The 13,255-nt window shown below is 41.9% G+C and overlaps 1 protein-coding gene and 1 long non-coding RNA gene across 3 annotated transcripts in view; one reads left to right on the top strand and one right to left on the bottom strand.

The window, feature by feature from the left end:
• Nucleotides 1–5,350, top strand: part of LOC145509748 (uncharacterized) — a 54,910-nt gene extending 49,560 nt beyond the window's left edge. The window contains exons 6-7 of the long non-coding RNA XR_014056388.1: nt 4,461–4,979; nt 5,218–5,350. This is a non-coding gene — a long non-coding RNA (uncharacterized LOC145509748). The remainder of the gene's footprint in view (nt 1–4,460; nt 4,980–5,217) is intronic.
• SLC24A2 (solute carrier family 24 member 2) overlaps nt 1–13,255 on the bottom strand; it is a 264,631-nt gene that overhangs the window by 141,552 nt on the left and 109,824 nt on the right. The window lies entirely within an intron of this gene.

Here is a 13,255-nt window from a genome sequence, read left to right as displayed (position 1 = left end):
TTATATTTATAACTCCAAGAAGTCACTGGGTTGAGGAAGTTCAAATAAAGGGCATGACAAGACTCATCAACCCTTTCATTTTTTCTGAAACTTTAATCATGAGATAGCATTTGAATATTCTCTAGGACAACCCTTGACTTCAAAACATGCAAAGTGAAAAACCAGGGACTCTCTGTAAATTCACTGATATCTTCAGTGATAGAGACCTTTTCCTGCTTACCATTCATATGAAGCCTAATAGCGTATCTGAGTGTGCATGACCAACATATGTCATTTTATCAAAATACCACAGGAGAGTTTTTCACCTGTTCCATCTGGACGATTTACTCAGGATTCCCTAAATAAACCTTGCACATTCCTCCTTGGTGCTTATACGGCCATCATTCTCCTTCTGGAAAATCCTTCTTTCTTTTTGTGCACCTGAGCCCCACTCATTTTCCACAGTATTGTTCGAGCTCCATGTCCTTCCCTGCTACCCCAGGTCAAGACCTTTCAATGTCAAGATCCAAGCTCTCCAATAGAAATATAAAGCCACACTTGCAACTGTGAATCTTCTAGTAGCTACATTAAAAAAGTAGCAAGAACAGACATATACTTAAAAGTATTGTATTAATTCCTGGAAATATGCTTAGGATAGATTTCAGGTACTCTGATCACATTAAAAAATAATAACTATGTGAGGAGATAATATGTTAATTAGTTTGACTGTAGTAACCATTCACTGTGTGTGTGTGTGTATATGCAGCATTGTAGGTCGTGCACCACATGCTCAGTCATGTCCGACAATTTGCAACCCCATGGATTGTAGCCTGCCAGGCTCCTCTGTCCATGGGATTTTATATCAAATACATTATCTTATATATATTAACTATATATAACTTTAATCAAAATACGTGCTCAGTCGCTTTAGTCATGTCCAACTCTTTGAGACCCTATGGACTGCAGCCCGCCAGGATCCTCAGTCCATGGGATTCATCAGGCAAGAATACTAGAGTGGGTTGCCATGCCCTTCTCCAGGTGATCTTCCCGAACCAGGGATCGAACCCGCATCTCCTGCATTGCAGGCAGATACTTTACTGTTGAGCCACTGGGGAAGCCAGTCAAAACATATATAAATTTAAAAAGATAATTCACAAAAGAAAGTAATAAGAAAAAAATAAAATTAGTTATAATATTTTATTTTACTTAACCCAATATATCCATATTAGTATAATCTCAACATGTAATCAATATAAAAATTAGCCAGGAGATAACAGATATTTACATTTTTTGTACAAAGTCTTTGAAAACTAGAGTATATTTTATACTCACAGCACATCTCAATTGGATTCGCCACATTTCAAGGCCTCAGGAGAGACCTGACCCGGACAGTGCAGCATGAGACTGTATGATTCTTAAGGACACAGAAGGAGCCATGCTGGTTGTTTAAAATTTTCACTCCTTGAGTCACACTTCTGTCTGCTCTGCTCAGTCTGCTGTGATCACGGTGCTCTGTATGCTAACTCTCCACCGTATGCACACGTCCCTCAACTAACCTACCAGCCCTTGGGCAGAGACCAAGGGTCACACTTCGATTCTCCCATGGGCCACACTGAGCCACCTGTAGTCCCTGAACCTGGAGACCCACTCCCTATCACCTCATCTCCATATGGGCTGTCACTCCTGCCAGGAATATTCCTTCCACCTCTCCTTTAAGAAGTAACACCATTCTCAAAGAGCACCCTGTCTCCAGCCACTTTTCCATTTGACTTAATGCTTATTTTCTGAACATCTTTTATCAGGATTTATGTTGCACTCTTATAGTTAACTTGCTCATTGATCTCACCTACTGCCCTATGAGTTGCGTTGTGTGTGTGTGTATTCTCTGTCCTACTGGTTTTAGCTCACTAATATCAAGTGTGTGTGCTAAGTCACTTCAGTTGTGTCTGACTCTGTGACCCTATGGACTGTAGCCCACCAGGCTCCTCTGTCTATAGGAGTCTCTAGGCAAGAATACTGGAGTGGTTTGCCATGCCCTGCTCCCGGGGATCTTCCTGACCCAGGGATTGAACCTGTGTCTCCTGCATTGTAGGTGGTTTCTTTACTGCTGAGCCACCAGGGAAGCTCCATACCTATAAAATGAATGCAGGAACAGTACATAGTATATGCTAAACAAAATATTAATTTATCTTCATAATTTTGAAAGAAAACTGGTTTCTAGCTTAAGATATACTCTGCATTTATCATCTGCAAAGCAGGTAAATGGTTAAGTGTTCAATACATTGATCCATTCCCTGGATCGGGACAGGGAAAAGTGGAATCCAACATTAACCAAGCACTTTTTTACTTATTTCTGCCATCTCATGACAACGCTGTAAAGGAAGTATCATTACCCTAATTTCACAGAGACTCAGAGAGGGCAAGAGACTTGTCCAAGACCACACAGCTCCAGAGTGCCCAAAGAGGAAAGTGTATCTCTGAGGCTGATATTTGTGCTAGTGTCCCAGTTACAACAAAGTTCTAGAGCAGTAGCCTTCTGATGGCTTCAAACAAACCTGAGCTCAGGTGGCCTCCTTTCAAAGATAATGGAAGAGAGCACAATGCACAGGCAGGCATCTCTTCCATCCCTGTTTCCCCACCAGGATAATCTGCTCCTCTCCCCACCCCATTGAACATAAAGGATAGTGACAGAAGATGCTTCCTTACTTGGCAGCAGAATAGACTCTTGGGGACAGGGGAATGGATTGGAACAGTAGGAAAAGCCCTGGGTCTACATCCCACAAGCTGTCAGAGGGCAGGGGTCAACTCCAGCTTCTGAGTGTGAGAAACAGCTCTACTGTGCCCATCGTGCTTTCCAACGAGGCTCTCATTTTCTCTCTCATTAAGCATTTCTGCCACCCCCTGGACTGGAGTCTGCTGAAACCTCACCCAATTGCACTGATTACTGTATGCCCCTATGCTTGGCACTGTGGTTGGTGCTGTCATGGGCAACCCCAGGGCTGCTGAGGTCTCCTGCAAGACACTGAAGTCTCTAGTAACAAACCCCGGTGGCAAATAGAGCACCGGGATGCAGGTCTGAATTTGCAGGCAGGAACGATTTTCCCTCCAATCTCCTATCTCTTTCTAATAAGCAGCTGGACAGCTGGAAGCAAGAGATTTGCAGGGCTGCTCTTGGAAGCTTTTGCTACCCTGAGCACTGAAGGGTCGTGACCCCACAGTGGAATGGATGTGTGCTGTGTTATGTGTGTGTGCGTGCTCAGTCGCTCAGTTGACTCTCTGTGACCCTATGGACTGTATCCCGTCAGGCTCCTCTGTCTATGGGATTCGCCAGGCAAGAATACTAGAGTGGGTTGCCATTCCCTTCTCCAGGAGATCTTCTCAACCCAGGGATTGAACTTGCATCTCTTGTATCTTCTGCATTGGCAGGCAGATTCTTTACCACTATCCCCACCTGGGAAGCCCCAGGGGGATGGGTGGATTTCCTCAACCAATTTCTCTGCAAACTTAATGTCTGAATTCACATCACGCATAGATTAGCACTCTTGGGTAAACCTTGGGTTTGAGTTTAAATTTTGGTTTGTTTTATGAAAGTTCATGTATCTATCCATGTATAAGAAAAGTCTATGTATAAGGCGACTCAAATACAGAAATCAGAATAAAAACATTAAATTAGAGACAATTATTTGCTTTGTTTCACAGGATACTGGATGCATGGTTTCTTTAAATGTTGTTTCCTTGATGCACATAGAATGGGGGGTAGTTTACAGATAATTTTTTAAGGGAAAAAATACGGCAATAAATCATAGCTGCCATTTACTGAGTGGTCTCTACGAGACAGTCTGTGATAAACACTTTCTGTGTAATATCTCAATTACTGTTCACAGTAATTCTTTGGAGAAATCCAAAGTTCAAAGAAGTTCAAAGCAAGGGGGCGAACCTTGGTGTAGTGGGTTGAATTATGTCCCCCCACCTCCAACAAAAGGCATGCTCAAGTCCTAGTCCCTGGTACCTGTGAACTTGACCTTGTTTGGGATGGGGTCTTTGCAGATGTACTCAGGTTAAGGTGAAGTCAGACTGGCTTAAGGTGGGCCCTAAATCCGAAGACTGATGTTCTCATAAGTAAAGATATTTGGACCCAGAGGACCACATGCACGCATGCACACATACACACACACACACACACACACACACAGAGAAGGTGGCCATATGATGACAATGGCAGAGACTGAAGTAATGTGACTGCCAGGTAAGGGACATCACGAGTTGCCAACAATAACCAGAAGTTAAAGGCAAGGACACATCCCTAGAATCTTCGGCGGGAGTATGGTCCTGCCAATGCCTTGATCTCAGACTCCTGGCCTCTAGAACTGTGAGAAAATACATTTTGGTTGTTTCAAGCCACCCAGTTTGTGGTACTTTGCTATAACAGCCCTAGGAAACTAGCACATTTGTGATGAAACCTCAGCTTTCTGATTCTGCAGATACGCAGTCCTCTTCCCAAGAACATCAAGGCTGCCTGGAGCGTGGTCAGTGACATCACAGGTCCTCACTCTTATCTACATCTGATTGCCTGCTCTGGAGGAAAACCTGTGGGAGGCATCAGGCAGGAGAAAGAGACAAACTATCAGAGTGAGTTTCCCAAACACGGCCCTGGGGAAAGGGAGTTGAAGTGATGCAAGGACAGATGGAGAGGAGACTGTCCAGAAGGGATGCTACTGTCCAAGAAGAAACGTAGATGGCTTGGCAGTGGGGATGAGAAGAGACGGATGACTTTGAGAGGTGCTGGGCGAGCAGGCTGTGGAAGTGCCAACATCCTGGATTTGGGGCAAGTCTGAGAGAGTGTTAGCTGGGAAGCCCACCCAGGTTTCTGGCATGAGTAACTGGGTGGCTGGTGGTTCCAAAGAGACAAGAAGAGAACAGTTCACTGTGAGTGATCTAGACTTGACTGATGCAAACTGAAATGGATTGGTTGTACAATTCTCTAAGGGCATCAGGCAAAAGTAAGTATGAACATGGGAATGGCAACATACTAGCTATGAGATATTGACCTCATTTAACCTCGCTAGGCTACTATTTCCTCTTCTGTAAAAATGTGAGGATAATGATATGAATTAATATATGTAAAATGCAATGGAAAGCACATGATGAATGATTCACTTTGATAAAATATTTTATAACTAATAGAATGCTTTCTTCTTAGAACGCTTCAATGACACACTCTTATTATTTCCAAATGAGGTACAGGGACCTGTTTTTCATCTCCTCAACTAAACGGGAGAAAAATGTAAGTTAATTCGGGTGGTACAGAGTGGTTAAGGACCAGTGCAAGCACCCTCTAATGTCATAAGAAAATAAAAACTATTTCTAGGTCTATTAGTCCATGAACTACAAAATATCCATCATTTTTACTGCAGAGATTGAAAAAATTTTGATTAAAAAGGGAATGTAAATGAATCAAAGTCAAGCAGTGCAGAGAGCATATATTTATTTCCAACGATTCATGGGAACAGCATGTACCAGTAATAAAATAGCACTTTCTCTTCCTTAAAAGATTTTTTCCACTCTAAAGGGCTACTAAAACCATTAAGTTTTGTTCAATGCAGGACATCTTGTCCTTTTCCCTGAGGTTATATTACTTGGTGCCTTTCATGATTTCAGACAGTAAACTGCTCCCTAAGTGGGACTCTGTTCTTTGTCCAGAACATTTTATCTATTATAAAGCACAGTGTGTCCACCATGACAGGTGCTATTTATGTGCACACTTGCAGAGCTACACAAACAATCCACTCTTCTCTTAAAATATCTGAAATGAAACACTCAGTACAAATTAATAAAGATCAGGCACTTTTGTATTTGTATAACAGGACTCTGTTCTTCCAGCTGAGTTACTGATAAATCTAGATGCCTCCACCAGAGAGACATAACTCGATTTCCCTGCTATTTAAAAACATAACCTAAATGAATTATCATATAAAAAGACAAAATAACATCTCAAGAATCGTAATGAAAGGAAGAAGCTGCTAAAATAATAAGGACAGAAATCTTGCCAAAGCCATTCCTTCTCCAATCTGATTATTTCCCTCAGGTGTCTCAAGATAAAAATGTTCAAAAGTGAACCTGCTGTGAGTTACTGCTTCTCCTCCCCTACCCAGACCCATTCTTTCCCCTTCATTCCCTTCCTGGGTTAATGATTCCAGCATCTAGCCAGAGGCCTGGAGCCACCCTGGGCCTCCGCACTCCCTGCCAAAGTCTGACTGGTCCCCACATCCTGGAGATACCCTCCCGATCACTGGTTCACCTCTTTCCTTCTCTCCATCCCCAAGTCTGCCCCTTGGGCCAAGTGTTTCTAGACTTTCCCAACAGCCTCTTCAAGGGTGTTCTTGCTTTCCATCTTGGAGCTCTTCACCCTCCACTGTGGTCCAAGGAGTTTCTAAACTGCTTTCTCTCTCTTCTTGGGTGAAGCCTTTCTGTGGTCTTAAGACCTACAGACCAGAGTGTCAGTTCTTTGGAAGGGCCCAGAAAGACTGCCAGAATGAGCTCTTCCTCCCGTGGAGCCTCCTGTCAGGCTTCTCGCAGCCTAGCCAGCACCTGACACACCAGCTGTTTCACGCTGCCTGTGCTCTACCAGCCACATCATGCAGTTCTCTCTGCCTGGAAATGTTCCACTCCACCTTGTGACCCTGGACAACTATCCTTAACCCCACTGCTACTTCTGATAGCGCCTCCTCCAGGAAGCCTACTGGGACCTTTCCTTCTCACCCACTGCCACCTCGGTACCCTTGAGGTACTCTGACCCTGATTCTATTCTTGTACATTCCTCACTATATTTATATTTTATTTAAGACTGTTTGATGTGGACCATTTTTAAAGTGTGTTTATTGAATTTGTTACACTATTGCTTCTGTTTTACATTTTGTTATTTGGCTGCAAGGCACATGGGAATCTTAGTTTCCCCAACTAGGGATCAAACTTGCAACCCTTGCATTGGAAGAAGTCTTAAACGCTGGACTGCCAGGGAAGTCCCTGCCACTGTATTTATACTGTTTTAATTGACACGTCTGTCTTCCTGGCCACAATGGTAGCTCCCTGGATGTGGAGACAGCCCCTGGTTCATCTTTGCCCGCCACGCACCACCCCCGCCCCCCACCCCAGCCCCGTTCTGCAGTGCAGTGCCTGGATAGGATGCTCACTGCCAGCATCCTATTGGGATGGCTTTTCAGTATCATCTCCTACCACTCCACATCTTCCCAGCCTATTTTATTTTTCAGTCTTACCAGACTCTTAACTTCATTTTATAGTCAAGGAGAGTAAGGCTCAGAGCATGTAAGTCATTCCTTATATCACACTGCTAGTAAGTTAAGAGTCAGGATTTGACCCCAGAGCTGTGTGAGATTATTCAGCCCAGATGCTTCACCGTGACACTTGACTACTTTACTGGGCTATACACGGTAGATCGGGAGACATTTCTTTAAAACATTGAACACTTCATATCACTATGTCTGTGCTCATTCTTTGCCTTCTCCCTGAAAGGTCCTTCTCTCCTCTACCTGTGAGAGTTCTACTCCCCCTTTAAGGTCTAGTTCAAATGCCATTGACTTTAATAAACATTTATTGTTCTTGCCAGTTAGAAATAATGGTTCCCCTCCTGTGCAACCCATGGTATCTTCACACACACACACACACACACACACACAAACACACACACACATATGCATGCATGCACATACCCAGTCCGATACCTTCTCTTTCATGGCTTCAGTTATTTTCAAATTCCTATAATGATTATTTCCGCAAAACCTTATCCTTCATTAAGCTAGAGTGCCTTTAGTGTAGGGACCAAGTCTTTTCCATCTTTGTATGGTCTCAGCCTCAATACAATTCGGTACACATAAAAAGAGGCTTAGTAAATTTTGGCTGAACGAATAAGTGAATGAATGTCACATTTTATTGGTCTATCTCTAAGACTGTGGGGCTTTCTAAACATCCTTATCTTGGTAACCTGAAAATAAATATCCTACTTTATTTGGCTCAATTGTATTATTACATTTTATACAGTACTATGTCTCTTCATAGTGTGAGAAAAGGGAATAGAATAGGAAGGCGAAGGCATTTTAATATGACAATATCCTGTGGAGTTTATTTCCATTTTATAGATGGGAAAATTGAGGCACAGAAAGATTATGTCATTTATCCAAGAGCTCACAGCTAGTAAGCACAGCCAGAATGTGCTCCCAGATCTGCCAGCCTCTAGAGCACATCCAGGCCCATAAAAGTGTGTTGAGGGGAGGGCAGAAGGGGCAGACATTGCCCAGACTCTTGCATGTCTCAGGATGAGGATAACTGCTCTGTGTGCCTCTTAAGTCGTCCTTCACTGCCCAGGTCACAAGGTGGTAGAGCATAGCCTGCTTTATCTGCAGTGAACAAACTTTATGGTTTTCTAAGGCACATTTCTGATATCCCTGATGAAAACTGTTCATCTACACATCACTATAGAGACCTCAAGCTAATTAGCCTGAAGCAGTCAGAGTAGAATGGGGTTAATTCTGCAATCATTAGAAGCTGTTGGGGTTGACATATACACACCAGTATGTATAAAATATATTACTAATGAGAACCTACTGTATAGCTCGGGAACTCTACTTAGTGCTCTGTGATGACCTAAATGGGAAGGAAATCCAAAGAAAAGGGGATATATGTATACATACACCTGATACACTTTGCTGTACAGCAGAAACTAACACAACATTATAAAGCAACTATACTCCAATAAAAATTAATTAAAAAGAAAAAAGTTGTTTACTGTTTCATGAGAGTTTTGATGATAAAAAGAAACTCTGACTTTTGTTTTAAGAAGTTTTCCCAAACAATAGCATTTACTAATTATTGTACTCAGTAATTACTTGTTGAATGCATAAGTAAGTGAAAATAGCCTTTAAAAATTAGATTCTTTAAATAACCTGGACTTTATACACTCTAATATTAGCAATGATACTCTCTGGGGAGTAAACTCATAGGTAATTTTTGTTTGATTATCTGTATTTCCATTTTTTTCCCTACATTGTAGGCTCTTTTTCCACATGCGTGTCTTACATAATGGAAAGCATTTTTGAAAAGAATTTTTCATTAGAAATTAGGTTAGTGAGCTAAAGACTAAAGAAAGCAAATGAAACAAGATAAGTGAACTCTTGATTATTTGAAATTTTTACTATCAGCAATCCCATTCAGGTTAAAATGTCATATAAAACAGATAAAACTTTGTCCTCTCTTGAGGAACATATTAGAAAGGACAGATTTGGCTTTGGAGAGAAATAATTTTATTATTTAATATTCATTTCTTAACCTAAGGGATTTCTTTATAAACATTCCAACAACAAAATAGTTTTTTATTAGAAAAATCCAAAATAAAGTGAATAAAACCTTCAAGTCTCATGTATTTTGGCAATTACCTATGTAAATATATTTATGTATATGTAAGTACTATATTCAGTTATATGTGGTATATATTAATATAATACACATTCTAGACTGCATGGGATCTATTATATGTTGCATTATAAATTTATACAAATAGATACAATAAGTATACTTATGTATATATAAACATAAATATACTGTATAGTTATATAAACAAATGCACACATATAACAGAAATGTATGTAAAGTGTGAAAGTGTTAGTCGCTCAGTCCTGTCTGACTCTTTGGGATCCCATGGACAGTAGCCTGCCAGGCTCCTCTGTCTGTGGAATTCTTCAGGCAAGAATACTGGAGTGGGTTGCCATTCCCTTCTCCAGGAAATCTTCCTGACCCGGGGATCAATTCAGGGTCTCCTGTACTGCAGGCAGATACTTCACCAACTGAGCCACCAGGGAAGAGCAAAAAAAAAAATGTATGTAAACAAATATGTAAAAATATAAACATAAAATATAAATACACACATAAGCACATAAATAATACTACTACTAATAAAAAAGACAATGAACAATGATGACAGAGCCAGGTCCCCGGCAGTAAAGTGCCATAGAAAGAAATAAATGGGGCTTCAACCCGATAGTCTTGGTCTCAAGCCCTCTCTGTCACACTAGTTTGTAACCTTAGGCAAATGACTCAATGTCCTTGAGTCTCGTTCCTCATGACTAATAAGGGGCTCCTAATATGGACTCCCAGGGTTGTTATGAAGATGGAAAGAGGTGATGGAGGTAGTGCACCAAGCACAGAGTTAGTGCTCAGTAACGGGAAACTATTCCGGCTTCTGCTTCCATTTGTTATCCTGACTCTAAATTTGGTGCTCTCTGCACCACACCACCCTAAGGCGCTAGTCTATATAGTTCTCAGTATCCTCTCCCACATCTATTTCTGGTAAGGAGTTTTGCACCCCATTCTGTGACTACCTACTCATTGGGAGGATTTTCAAATTGGAATATGCAACAAGTTTGTGTAGACTCCAATACCTCCTAAGCAGCCTGGGCAGATAAACCTATGAAGTGATTAAGACAACCAAGTAAAGCCCTTGCCTTCTGATTTCTCTCTGGTTTTGCTGTCTGATGTGATACTTTATTTCTATCTAATAAACATTGAAGGATCTTTTTCTGGTCCTCCGTACTTAAATTTTATTTTTCACCCAAGGGAAATCGAAGTCATTACCATAGCACATCAAGGAGACATCTAAAGATCTCCTTATGATGAACAAATACAGATGTTTTGTCCTTTCAACCAATTCTTGCTAAACAGCTCATATTTCCCTGCATTAAGATAAAACTTGCAAAAATGTCTGGAATTAGGAGATTGCCTATCTGATATATTATATAATCGTATATAAGAAGGTACACCTTCTTACTCTTTATAGAATTGATATGAATTGACTACTGATACTGCAAATTCCCTGGTAGCTCAGACGGTAAAGTGTCTGTTTACAATGTGGGAGACCCGGGTTCAATCTCTGGGTTGGGAAGATCTCCTGGAGAAGGAAATGGCAACCCACTCCAGTATTCTTCCCTGGAAAATCCCATGGATGGAGGAGCCTGGTAGGCTACAGTCCATGGGGTCACAAAGAGTTGGACACGACTGAGCGACTTCACTTTTCACTGCAAATTCATGGGGCTTCCCAGGTGGTGCTAGAGGTAAAGAACCTGTCTGCCAATGCAGGAGACCTAAGAGACGGGGGTTCAATCCCTGGGTCAGGAGGGTCACAAAGAGCTGGACATGACTGAAGTGACTTAGCATGCATGCATGCAATGCAAATTCATAGCTCTTCCAAGTAACTGAATACAGAAACACCCCATCATAATATAACTGGGATAAGAAAATCAATTACGTAAAATATGGAGACGTGAATTAGGAGATTAATGAAAAAATAATAGATTTTAGTCAGTCTGTGCTGTCAGAAACCTCATAGAAGGTAGTAAGCCTTGTACAAAGGGCAGTACACTGAATTGAAGGAGCTTCCAGGCAATCATGCTCTAATTCCACCGTGATACCCTTAGGACAAGAGTGTAGCCTTCCCACTGAGAACAGGAACCAGCAGAGCACGGGAGGCAGTCAACCACCCTGTCACCTGACTTTGTGTTATCGTAGGCCAGATTATGGCAGGTTTTTACCCAACAATCTGTAGATTGCCAGCACACTTATCTACATGTCAAAGAGAAATAGTATCCTAAGAGTCCCTAAATTGTCACTTCTAAGGTTGCATAAAGATGGTGGTGGTTTAGTCGCTGATTCATGTCCAACCCTTGCTTCCCTAAGGACCATAGCCCGCCAGGCTCCTCAATCCAGGGGATTTTTCAGGCAAGAATTCTGGAGTGGATTACCATTTCCTTCTCTGAGGGATCTTCCCCAAACAGGGATTGAACCCAGGTCTCCTGCACTGCACTGAGATGCTTTACTACTGAGCCACCAGGGAAGCCCATATAAAGATATATATCACTAAAAGGAAAGATATATATTACTTCCTTGCCCTTCTGGACCTTAGTTGCAGTGGGATAAAAAGGCCTTCCTCATAGGGTCGCTGGAGGCTTCAATGAGATCACGTGTATTACACGCCTCGCTCAGCACCAGGGATGCTGCAAACTCGTAATAAACAGTTGTCATCACCATAGGAAGGAATCTTAATTGGTTCCTGAAAATGCAACTATTTAACATATGACAATAGGACTCTTTCAAACAAACATCAATTCGACACACTGGCACTGGGCGGATGTTATTTTAGCAATGGGACTACAAACAGAGTCTCTGCCCTCAGGGAGTTCACAGTCTAGAGGGAAAGACAGATAAAGAAATCCATTAACACTGAGAAGTCCTCAATGCGGGGTGGTGGTGGTAGAAATGGAAGTGACAGGATGAACACTTGGCCTGTCAGAAGGCGGTGGGTGGGGGTGAGGGGTGTCGCTGGGCTGAGTTTTGAAGGCTGGTGGTAGAGGAGGAGAACTGGATGCTCTAGATGAAGCCACAGATATGCAAAGGCAAGGACGGGTGCCGAAAGTGTCAGGGCGCACTGACAGCAGAGTGTGGTTCAAATGGCCCAAACCAGGTGAATCCACTGCCCAAAGGTGGGGGCCAGGGATGAAACTGAAGAAAGCAGACTACCTAGAAGGAGTGATGCTGCTGCAGCAGCTTCCCCACAGCTGATGAGGTTCTGCTGAAAAGCCTAGCGTTTTTGTCCAACTTTCGTTCACTGAAGTGGCTGAGTGAGCAATAATAGTGCTTTAATTGCACCTTCTTTTTGTTTTTTAATTAGAGGATATTGCTTTACAACATTGTGATGGTTTTTTTTTTTTTTTTTTACCATATATCAACATGAATTGGCATTAGGTATACATATGTCCTCTCCCTCTTGAACACCCTTCCCTCCCCATCCCACCCCTCTAGGTGGTCACTGGCTGTCAGTTCCCTGCGTCATACATCAAACTCCTACTGGCTAACTATTTTACTAATTGCACTTTCAATGAAGACAGTTCCCCATATATAATTTTCACAGTGAAAATTATGAGATTATAAATTTCGCTTTGGGGGTTCCCTAAGCCTTTGAAAACGCCTCGATTTCACAGTGTTCAGAAGCTCATAAATACAACTAGTGACAGATTTCTTTCCTGTCAAGAGCTGACATAAATAAATGCTCTGACATTTTTGCTGACTTGAAACACTCTGAATATTTATCAGGTGTGTGTGTGTGTGTGTGTGTGTGTGTGTGTATCTAGAATTTGACTTTTTCTTGAGGCCCTTACTGCTACTACTGGGCCCATCACTTTCTGCCTAAGTGCAATAATCTCTGAATTATTTATTT

The sequence above is a fragment of the Giraffa tippelskirchi genome, chromosome 1 (assembly GCF_054371585.1).
Source record: "Giraffa tippelskirchi isolate mGirTip1 chromosome 1, T2T-mGirTip1v1.2.pri, whole genome shotgun sequence".
NCBI lineage: Eukaryota > Metazoa > Chordata > Mammalia > Artiodactyla > Giraffidae > Giraffa > Giraffa tippelskirchi.
Note: the sequence above shows the minus strand (reverse complement) of the source record. Positions and strands in the feature narration are given on the sequence as shown.